Source organism: Phragmites australis, chromosome 8 (genome assembly GCF_958298935.1).
Source record: "Phragmites australis chromosome 8, lpPhrAust1.1, whole genome shotgun sequence".
Taxonomy (NCBI): Eukaryota; Viridiplantae; Streptophyta; class Magnoliopsida; order Poales; family Poaceae; genus Phragmites; species Phragmites australis.
In genome coordinates, this window is record NC_084928.1 from 27,428,786 (window position 1) to 27,441,324 (window position 12,539).

At 42.6% G+C, this 12,539-nt stretch overlaps 1 long non-coding RNA gene across 1 annotated transcript; it reads left to right on the forward strand.

Moving 5' to 3' along the window:
- Positions 1–4,896: 4,896 nt before the first annotated feature.
- LOC133926889 (uncharacterized) lies at positions 4,897–5,623 on the forward strand. Its single transcript, XR_009911199.1, has 3 exons — positions 4,897–5,036; positions 5,121–5,300; positions 5,428–5,623. It is a non-coding gene; the product is annotated as an uncharacterized LOC133926889 (long non-coding RNA).
- The last annotated feature ends 6,916 nt before the right edge of the window (positions 5,624–12,539 follow it).

Consider the following 12,539-nt stretch of genomic DNA (forward strand, 5'->3'; position numbering starts at 1 on the left):
ATCATAAGTGATGGATCATAACTATAACCCATTACTTTTAACTTGTAGTAAGTGATGGGTCACAGTTATGATCTGTCATTTTTTAGCTTTGTACAATAGACACACAAGCTAGTTGATTCGGAGTGTCTTCAGTTAAACGGGCATAATTTTTGTATACAAACTCTGATTATAATGTTTTTTATTCTACGGACATCTACAGAAAAAGTTACATCTATTTTCCCCCAACATTGTTGAGTTTAGTGAAATTTTTAGGCCAAAAACAGCTTGAAAGATTGAGTTTTCGTCCCCCAAAAGTTTCTGTACCATTTTTGGAAGGCGTATTTGTGTCTATAGCCGTCATCCGTTACATCAAACTTGAGCAGAAAATACAATGATTTCAATTATAGTGTTTCTGAGGTGAGAAAAAATAAGAGAAAAATAAAATAAAAATAAAAAATATTTGTGAATACACTACTATAAATCAAATTGCTTTAGAAAAATGATATTTTCTTTTACCGTTTTACTATACATTTTATGGTTTGCAAATCTATGCAAATTTTACTATTGGATACAAGTTATTATATAGCTATTATTTTAATTAATACTAGCTAGATTTATAATTGATACATTATGAAGGATCTATTAGACATGTCACAACTACGTAGAAAAACTGAAGAGTTGATGGGATAATATATCTAATATTTCATTAAATTGATTGATTTATACATCTAATGATTGACTAATTAAGATTCCTTCATCTATTCTCACGGATCAAAACTTATAATTAGTGACGGATTAAGTTTTGATACGTCACTAATGACTCTCTTGGATGACCCGACACTGATGAATTAATCATTAGTGACGGGTCACAACTTGACCCATCACTTATCACGGGTCACAACTTGATGCGTCATTTATGTATTGCCTAGGAAGACCATCACTGATGATAGGTCATAATTACGACTTGTCACTTTTAACATAAGTGACGGATCATATTACGACCCGTCACCAATTTCGTGTCTTCTTTGTTTGTGTTTTTCACGTAGTGATTGGAGAGGTACAATCACTACCGGAGACGGCGTCTTTGCCGAGTGTCCCATACTTTGCCGAGTGCTTTTTATCGGACACTCGGCAAAGAGGGTCTTTGCCGAGTTCCAGAGGTAAAGCACTCGGCAAACATCTGGCACTCGGCAAAGACCCTCTTTGCCGAGTTCCAGAAATAGGACACTCGGCAAAGGAGTATCTTTGCCGAGTGCCAGAGAGCAAGCGCTCGGCAAACATCTGGCACTCGGCAAAGAGGGTCTTTGCCGAGTGTAATTTTTAACACTCGGCAAACCCTAATTTTTTCCCCCCCCTTTTGGCCTCCAAATTTTTTCTACAGTCCTCATACAGTACCTGGTACTCCATGTTCCAATGTGGCACATTTCTCGGACTTTTTCTATATTTCTTTAATTCATTTCAATTAATTGAATTTTCTTGGATAATTCAAATTATAACTGCTAGTCATTCGAATAATGAAAAAAAATGAATGGAAAAATGATATTCATGTTATTTAGTATAATGTGAGGCCGTATCCAGGAACATACCACCAATTTCGAATATCAAGGTCACGAAACATGACCACGAACTTGCGATCGAGTTGTTTTTAAATTGTATAAAAAGCAAACAAAGTCCGAAAATCTTGAAACTTGTCAAGATATCATGATATCATATGTGGAGGCTGTCATAAAAATTTGAGAAGGTTTTAAGCAAGTTATCACGTACGATGCTTGCAAACCGAAGAATCTCAGCAAGGTTTTAAGCAACTTCTTCGGAGATTCTTCGGTTTGCAAGCATCGTACGTGATAACTTGCTTAAAATCTTCTCAAATTTTTATGACAGCCTCCACATATGATATCATGATATCTTGACAAGTTTCAAGATTTTCGGACTTTGTTTGCTTTTTATACAATTTAAAAACAACTCGATCGCAAGTTCGTGGTCATGTTTCGTGACCTTGATATTCGAAATTGGTGGTATGTTCCTGGATACGGCCTCACATTATACTAAATAACATGAATATCATTTTTCCATTCATTTTTTTTCATTATTCGAATGACTAGCAGTTATAATTTGAATTATCCAAGAAAATTCAATTAATTGAAATGAATTAAATAAATATAGAAAAAGTCCGAGAAATGTGCCACATTGGAACATGGAGTACCAGGTACTGTATGAGGACTGTAGGAAAAATTTGGAGGCCAAAAGGGGGGGGGGGAATTTAGGGTTTGCCGAGTGTTAAAAAATTACACTCGGCAAATACCCTCTTTGCCGAGTGCCATAAGTCTGGCACTCGGCAAAGCGTGTCTTTGCCGAGTGCCATACTTCTGGCACTCGGCAAAGACCCTGAAATTTTTTTTAAAAAAAATCCCGGTTTTCTTTGCCGAGTGCCAGATCGGGGGCACTCGGCAAAGAATTTGCACATGGTTTTAAAAAACCCCTCTTTGCCGAGTGCCAGATCGGGGGCACTCGGCAAAGCAGGGATTTATGTACCCGTCCCAGCCGGCCCGCTCGCACGCACGCACGCACGCACGCGCACCCGCCGCCGCCGCCGCCCGCGCCCGCTCCCGCGCCCGCCGCCGCCGGCCCCTGCCGCCGCGCCCGCCAGCGCGCCCGCGCCGCCCGCCCCCGCCGACGCCGGCCCCTGCCGCCGCGCCCGCCAGCGCGCCAGCGCCGCCCGCGCCCGCCGCCGCCGGCCCCTGCGCCGCCCGCGCCCGCCGCCGCCGCGCCCGCCGCCACGCGCCGCCGGTGGAGGAGGAGAAAGAGAGGAGGAGGAGGAGAGGAGGAAGAAGGTGGAAGGGAAGGAGAGGAGGAAGAAGGAGGAAGAAGAAGGAGGAAAGAGAGGAGGAGGAGGAGAGGAGGAAGAAGGAGGAAGGGAAGGAGAGGAGGAAGAAGGAGGGAGAGAAGGAGGAGGAGGAAGAAGGAGGAAGAGAAGAAGGAGGAGGAAGAAGGAGGAAGGAGGAAGAAGAAGGAGGAGGAGGAGGCGCTCCGGTCGTCGTTGTCACGTTCCCGACGTTTCCGTATCACTAGGTATGCCATACCGTCGTCGTCGTAGTATTACTAATGGTTGCGGTAGTAGTAGTGGTAAAGTAGTTGTGGTGGTAGTCAAAGTAGTCGTAGGAGTGGTTGTGATATTGTTATATATATGCGGTTGGATATAATCTTGTGGATGTCGGCCATCGTGCCGTTCATATATATGTGCATGTCGGCTATCGTGCCGTTGGTTTTGTTGCAGGTTTTGGAAACCTCACCGTGCAGGGGAGGTGCTGCCGAAATTTTGTATTAACAGTTTTATATTTCTTTTTTGGCAGAGAAGAGCCAGTCGGAGCGGCGCCGGAGTACCTCGGCGACCCCGATCGCCTTCCTTGGCGCTGCGAGACTGCCTGCACCACGTCGCCTGACTCCACCGCCACCCTAGGTATAACCCCTCTTTCCGTATCATGTTGTAGATCACGTAACCCAGTTAGGCGTCTCCCGTTCGAAAGAGATACGGTTGGAAATATGCAGATATTTGCATATCTAAAACCGTATCTGTTTCGAATTGTCCACGTTTTTTGGACAGCACGCGGATGCGTAGGTGGGGTTAGTTTTCATGATCTGCTCCGATCGGAGACAGAGTTTCGGCATCATCTCCCTGTTGTTCTCCGGATACACACTCTCCCTAGCAGGACGTGTATTTGGAGAACAGCGGGGAGGTGCTGCCGAAATTCTGTCTCGAATAGGAGTAGAGAATGGAAACTAACCTCATCTACGGATCCTCGTGTGGGATTAGGACCTAACCTCACCTATAAGATAGTAGGAACGTCGTGTAGATGCAATTGATGTTTATATTACTCGCCGCTATATATGTTAGAGGATGGAGGACCGTGAGTGGATGTACACGGGCCGCGCAAGTCAGGGTCAGGTCACCAATGAATGGATCGACAAGACCGATGCTTTCTTGGAACGGGCATTTGGCGTGGCTGCTAAAGGAGCGAGTAAAATTTGCTGTCCCTGCAGCAAATGTGCAAACAGGAAAAGACAAACGAAGAAGGTAATGGGGGAACATCTTTGGAAGAATGGATTTACGGCAGACTATACCCGGTGGGTCTACCATGGTGAAGCCGATCGTACGAGAGAGGAGGTGGTGAGGCCACGCGTCGAGGATTATGATGCTGAGGCCGGGGTAGCAAACATGTTAAATGACTATCACGAGGCACAGTTCGCTGAAGGACGTACGGAGGAGGAGCCAGAGGCAACCGCAAAGGCGTTTTACGACATGTTTGCCGCGGCACAGAAACCCCTTCACGGCCAGACAAAGGTTTCTCAACTGGATGCCATTGGACGCATAATGGCGTTGAAGTCCCAGTATAGCCTGAGTCGAGACGCCTTCGATGGTATGTTGACAGTTATTGGCAGCCTGCTTCCGGAGGGTCACCTTCTGCCAAAGAGCATGCACGAGTCACAGAAACTCCTTCGTGCACTTAAGATGCCGTATGAGCAGATACATGCTTGCCCGAAGGGGTGCGTCCTATTTAGGAAAGAATACGTGGAAGCAAAGTACTGTCCAAAGTGTAAATCATCTAGGTTCCTGGAGGTAGATTCTGGTGATGGCCAGAAGAGGCAGCTTGACATTCCCGTGACAATCCTACGGCACCTTCCGTTCATACCGAGGATCCAACGGCTATACATGACCGAGGAATCCGCGAAACAGATGACATGGCACAAAAATGGCAAACGATACAATCCTGACAGGATGGTACATGCATCCGATGGTGAAGCATGGACCCACTTCGATGGCATTCATCATGAGAAAGCTAAAGAGGCTCGTAATGTACGTGTTGCGCTGGCAACAGATGGGTTCAATCCTTATGGAATGATGGCTGCAACAGAAGCATGGGCGATACTGGATTGGCGACGGCGCAATCGACTCGGCCGCTACTCCCAGTCTCTCCCAGATTCGAGCAAGCAGCACGAGCACGAGCCCGGCCATACGACCTCGGAAGGACACTTCACACCACCGGGTGGAGGCACTCGAGGTTATTCCTGGTTTATTCGTCGTTCATTGGTTTTTTCATACCTTTCCTTTGCATTATTGTAACATTAGGGTGAATATATTGTAGGCCCAGCTGGAACAAGAGAGGAGGATACGGGAGCAAATGCAGGCGACGATGGAGGCCGAGCAGCGGAGGATGGTGGAGATTCTTCAGTACATGCAAAGTATTGGCGCCGCTACGGGTGTGACTCCGCCACCTTCGCTATTCGCTCCACCTCCACCTCCACCTCCTCACTATTCTACTCCTGTGAGTATAAATGTTTTAGTTTGTATGTTCATGCTTACGGTCAGACCTAGTGGAGTATGAAAATTTTATTCATGTATGGTATATATTTATCTTGTCTCACACATGCAATCTCTTCTCCTTTGTGCAGAATCAATCGGCGGCATCGAACGATCCTCATGCTTCAGCGAATCATTCACCAAATCAGTTTCATTGACCATCTTGGTGATGATACTTGTAGTTGTTAATGGTACTTCTATTTGCAATTATGGTTGTAGATGATGGAGCACTTGGATTACTTGTGAACTTATTTGTGATATATTGTGAGACATGTGATGTTTGTGATATATATGTGTTGTTGGTGATATGTATGTGCTGTTGATGATATATATGTGATGTTGGTGATGTTTGTTATATATATATATCTGTTTGTTTGGATGGGATGTCAAAAACAAATAAAAAAGACTGTTTTCAGTCACTTTGCCGAGTGCAATGGCCATGACACTCGGCAAAGAGGCCTCCGCTTTGCCGAGAGCCACGGTCCAGGCACTCGGCAAAGATGGCCTGTTTGCCGAGTGTCCTCCAGGTGGCACTCGGCACAGACGCCACCTTTGCCGAGTGTTTGATTCATTGGCACTCGGCAAAGCATTTGCCGAGTGCCCGATAAATTGCACTCGGCAAAGAGATCTTTGCCGACAAATTTTTTACCGAGCGCCCTTTGCCGAGTGTAGCACTCGGCAAAGCCGTTGCCGAGTGTATATCGTCCTTTGCCGAGTGCCTGAGGCACTCAGCAAAGAAGCTGTCTCCGGTAGTGAATCTTAGATAGGTGCTTAATAAGAAATAATAATAATAACAAAACACCTGTATAAGAGTCTTAACCTTCAATGAAAACAACTATTCTATAGATGTTTAGGTAGTTTTATGTGCTTAAGAGCCCGTATAAGCGTCCATCAAACGTAACGCATGCAGCGACGATTTTTTTTACTGGCCGACTGTTTTTCGATTCCCTATCCAAATCACGGTGAAACATGGCAGGCTTGGAGCGCCTGCCTCCCCTGGATCGGAGACTCTTCAGCTTGCTCCTGGCGTCGAACGCTTGCTCAAGCGGATAGTCCCTGGGCACTCGGGCTGAGCTCCACTGTGGCAAGGAAAGCGCCATAGCTGCCTGCTTCAAGCGCCTGGCGTTGTACATGGCAAAGACGAAAGGAACAAAGCATCTATGCATGCTGGATCGAGCGCCAGGACGAACCGACGCTCCATGGAGTCTGCAGTTCAGCAGACACGATGCGTGACTGCAGGCATGCTAGAGATAGGCTAACAACACGCATGCAGCTTCTGGATCGATCGGTCCCTGGATGTTTGGAACAGGGCGATGCAATGATCGAGACACCTAGCTTGTACACCAATTAACAACACACATGCGGCCGTGGACCATATGCATATAGCCTGGGCACCGATGATGTTTCCACTGTATAAGAAATCAGTAAAGAAGACACCTTATTAATAACGACTATTTAATATGGGTTACTAATGTCCTATTAGTGATGGATCTAATAAGGATACGTCACCCATGTCCCTTCTGATCAGGACTAGCTATAAACTTGTTCCTAATGAGTGGTCCTTAGTTACGGATCGTAACATGACCTGTCACTGATTATCATCAGTGACGGGTCAAGTTGTGGTCTGTCACTAATGATAAGGTCATCAGTGACGAGTCGTTCTAGGCTAGTTATTACTGACGGGTCAAGATGTGACTCATCACTAATGACAAGTTCATCAGTGACGGGTCGTCTAGGTCAGTTATTAGTGACAGGTCACAACTTCACTTATCACTAATAATACACTCATTAATAATGGGTCATCTTATACCAGTCATTAGTGACAGATCAACTTGTAATCTATCACTAATGACCAACTCCAGTCACTAATGACGGTATTCGCAAATATTTTATATTTTTCTCCTATTTTTTCTCACCTCAGCAGCACTAGAATAGGAACTATTGTACATTTCTGCTCAAGTTTGATGTAAGGTGTGGCAGCTATGGACACAAATACACGTTTCAAAACCAGTGCATAAATTTCCAGGGGTGAGAACTCAATCTTCCAAACTGTTTTGGGCCTCGAAAAATTCTCCGAACCCGACAAAGTTTTCGCCCCCAAAAAATATTTGCGGCTAGGCCAAAAAACGGCTTCGAAGATTAAGTTCTCGCCGCCGGAAGTTTCTGCACCGTTTTCAAAGCGCGCGTTTGTGTCCATAGCTATCATACCTTACATCAAACTTGTGCAGAAATGTACAATAATTCCTATTCTAGTGCCGCTGAGGTAAGAAAAAATAAGAGAAAAATAAAATAAAAATAAAAAATATTTGGAAATACCGTCATTAGTGATTGGAGTGGTCATTAGTGATGGATTACAAGTTGGTCTGTCACTAATGACTGATATAGGATGACCCATCACTAATGAGTGGATCATTATTGACGGGTCAAGTTGTGACCCATTACTAATGATTGATCAAGGACGACCCGTCACTGATAATTTATTATTAGTGATGGGTCACAACTTGACCCATCACCAATGATTGGCCTAGAACGACCCTCACTAATGATCTTATCATTAATGATGAGTTACAACTTAACTCGTCACTGATGACTAGCCTAGGACGATCCATCACTATTATCATCAGTGACGGGTCATGTTACGATCCATCACTAATGAGTGATCTAAAATATCTAGTCCCGATCAGAAGGGACATTAGTAGCGCGTACTTATTAGACTCGTCACTAATAGGACATTAGTGAAGCATGTTGAGTAGCTATCACTAATGCGGTGTCTCCTTTATTAGTTTCTTACATAGTGCAAGTAAAACTATACTTGAGGACAACCAAGCTTATGTTCCAATACTGAAAGTCCGAGAGATTAGCAATCCTTTATCTCAAAAAGTTTTTCCTCTAGTTGATTCTGAACAATATGAGCCTGACATAAAAGATACCTTAAGTTTTAACCTTAAGATTATATTAAGATCAGTGGGAGTAATTTTAACCTCTTAGTTATTTATATAGATGATATGTTGTTGACTATCAGCAATAGGGATATTAATGTTTAAGACCAAAAGATTTTGTTTCTCTTCTGGATATTAAGATTATCTTGGTGATGCCTCTCATGTTTTAACTATTAAGATTCATGAAGATAGGTCCAATATTAAAGGAGTTTACTCCAATTATTGAAGGGTGATAAAAGTTTTTCTTATACTACCGCAGTCTTGAATATTATATGTATCTAAGTTTGTATGCATCGTCATTAACGTTGGTAACCGGGATGCTTAGCAGATATTGATCCAGGACTGGACCACTGGAAAATTACTAAAGATAGCTCTGTGTTATACACAGGGTGCTAATGTTTACATACTCACATATAAGAAGTCTAATAACCATAAAGTTGTACAATAAAGTTGTGGGTTATTTAGACACCAATTATGCAATGTGTGTCGATATTAAGAAATTTACATTAAATCAAATCTTCACCCTTGTCGGAGGAGCCATATTGTGGAATGGTTCTAATCAATTTCTTAAGACATCATTAACGATGCAAACGGACTTGTGGCATGTCATAAGGCTATTGGATAATGAGAAATCCACATTAAGAATAAGGAAAATCTTCTTTTGACTAAAGATTCTATCTCGAAACTTATTATGATTGAGTGCAATTTTGTTTTAAGTAACAACATATCAAGTGTGCTGCCAGACACATGACATTGTGAAAGTTTGGATAAAAAAATTATTGATGTTTAACCTATAAAAATTAAGTATTATGTTTAGCATATAAGTGGTATGCATCATATTTAGCTTAGTCATTCCTTGCTAAAGGTTTGTCTCAAAATTAGTGCCAGTATAAGACTTATTGGCAAGCTATACTTCTGAAATAAATTGAGATCTTAAACTTTGATTCTAGAAACTACAAAGTTTATTTTCACCTTTACTAAAGATAGCTCCTGTCGTTGTTCTTCCTCAAGCGACCAAGATGACTTATTCTAACCGGATTAGTCAAAGCATCTCAAATCTTGTGTTGATGTCCTTAGGCTAGGCAGTGATGTTAATTAACTTTAAGTATAATCTGACATAATTTGCTAGGCTGCTAGGACCGCTTTCCTTAATTATTGGTGCAGTGCAACTGCGCAACCAACCAACGTCGTCACCTGCAGACACGTACGCACGCACGAACGGACAAGTTGCATGCCAATCGTCGATCGTGGATACAATCTGAAAATTGAGCCGGAGTTATTAGTAACTAAGTCTTTGTAATTTTATAAAAAAAGACTAAGTTCATTGGAATCATTCGCTATACACTGGGTCCGCCCATGTAGCTAAACATAGGCTTGGTCTGATGCATGGTTGTTGCTCGATCCTTCGCTCTCTTTGCTGCGATCATATATCACTGTGGGCAACCGTACAATGCCTGGCTGTGACCATGTGAATGCGTACGTGCAACAACAAACACCCGTCGAAGATCAGTGGCTGGAAACTGCTGCCGGAGATCTTTTTTCCATGTCCGCCGTGTCTCTCCCGGCAAAACAACATAGCTAGATCTGTAGCCTTTTTCGAGATTGCGTGTACTCTCCATTATTACCTGCTACATTACTGATTGATCGAGCACCTGTAGTGGGTGTCTGTGGTGCAATACATGCATAAGCGTACATCGCCCATGACGGTACAATGCATGGATTGTATTACTAGTCCCTTACAGGATTAAAGGAGTAGATAGTGGAACGGAATGTGTCAAGGTCAGGTGACTGAAAATCACAGAAATCTCAATCGATTTTCCCCACACGATCCGATATGAGTATTTATATATGGATTTTAAACACTATCACAGACGGTTATAGATTCTGTCTCTGTAAAAGTATATATAATATCGATTTTGTTATAAACAATTTTAGAACTATTTACAATACACTTATACACAGACAGATTTTTTAGATAACCGTTTACGAGAAGTAAAAGTAATAGATGGTGTTTTTTTTAAACCTTTTTATGATAACTAAGAGTCACAGATGGGTTTTGTTTGCACTCGTCTGTGTTTATTGTCATAGAAGGATTTTTTTTTAAACCGTCTGTGTCTCCATTTCCGCTTATAAGCAAATTTGCTTCCTGGCCGAGAGTCAGGAAGCAAATTTGCTAATAGGAGGAAAATGGTCACACATATATATATTTTATGATTCTCAAATTAAGCACATTGATACATTGTTTAGAACATGGATAACAAATTATTAATAACATCGATCACACGTTATTTAGAACACATAAAACTAGCTAGATATACATCATTATTGGTCAATCGACATCATATTCTAAACGATGATATGATGGACATCATGACAACGTTGTTTTCCAAAAAGACGAAAAGTGATCGACAAACTTGTGTCGATTTATGCCGTCTTTCAAAAAGATGAGATGGTAGACATCATCTCAGCCTCCTACATTTCAGCACAATGTAAACCCAAGAATTATCTTCAATTAGCAGCTTACAGTCATTCCGAATTTGGCTGCACCTTGATGATCTCACGCATTAGCCAGAATCGGACTACATTGCTACCAAACCATTAGCCATGGTTAAGTAAGAAATGAGCATTCAATCATGTCTTACAGTTGACGAAAATGTCTCCATTCCGATGAACAATAATGGAGAAATTTTTATTTAGTATAACCGAATGGAGAACGTGGTTGATAGCATACGTAGGGTCGATGTAGGGGGCCTTCGTAGCAACAAAGAAGACGAACTGCACCGGGCCAAAGTTAACGCCAAGTATCTACGCCATCGAAGCCGTCATAGAGACAACCACATCCTACCACCTCCTGAATGTCGTGAATTGCGCTATTGCAAATCTACGACAGAAACAACGATGTGCCATCAGTTGCACAGATCAAAGTAATGAAAACCTCGGTGCAATGAAAGAAACCATATGATACTCACCTCAGTGCAATGAAAGGGATTTGGCCCCCACCGAGATCTAGCTTCTCTGATGCGGATAGCGAGTGAAAAAACAAAACACTCCTCCCTTCTCAATGCAGTGGTACATTTGGATATGGCAAGTGAGGAAGAACACTCCTCGTCACTTTATATTGAGGAGAGACAAGGGGATGTGTTTGTGAAGCCAAAAGAGCCTTCAGATACGAGCGGCTTATGTGTGTTGAAAGTCAAAAGAGATAGGGGAAACGGGCGATCAAATTTGAAAACACCCACAGGTCTTTAAATACATATGAGTCTTTATAAAAATCCATCTATGTCTATGAATTAGACACAAACGGATCTTACAAGAAACCATTTGTGATAATATCACAAACAGATTTTTTATAAAAGTTGTATGTGTCTGTATGATAGAGACATACGGATTTATAAAAACCGTTGTGAATTCATGCACACCTAGATGTCTGACTTATTACCAACATGTCTATCTTAGAACTTGTCTGAGGATATTTAGTCTGTGATGGCTCCTACGAAATCGTCTGTGATATACCATCTGCTTTCAATGATTCTGTGGTAGTGCCATCGCATGATCTTACCTTGTGATTTTTGCTCCCTTGCTCGTCTTCCTTTTCTTCGACATATCCACAACCCGCGCTACTGTCGCCCACTGCCAGGTTAGGGTAAGGGTGGTTAGGGTTTGGGGTTCACCTAGAACCCCAACTATAAAGGGAAGAAGGGGCACTTCCACACAAAAATGTCAATCTGAGGTGATATAGCATATGATTCCCAAAACCCATCTGCATATGGCTCTATAGGAAACTATTTGAAAACAACCTAGTAAAATTTGGCCACACAGGAAAATCAACTAGAAACATAACACACACAGGGCCATCGTCCACAAATGGTGGCATATTTCAGACATCTGCATTATATCCATGTATTGGAGCCATCTATTTGATGGAACCATCTGCCATATGTGTAAAGGTGGAATGTTATGTAAATGCAAATGGCTTTGCCATATACCCATCGACATTATGTTTGGTGGGAGTGATACAATAGCACGGGAGCCAATTAGGGTTTTCTCACATAGACCTACTCACTCACTCCACTGACTTCGCCATTGAATCCTCCTCCTCATCGTCATTATACCACATTCCATTGCCGTTCAGCTAGCCTTCACCTATGCTTTCCTCCAACTATTATGAGCAGGTCGACGATGATTGTGCGGTAGATTTATTCATCAAATTGGGATATGGTACTGGAGGCAAAGAGATGCTAGCCGAGATCTGTCGGCCAGGAATG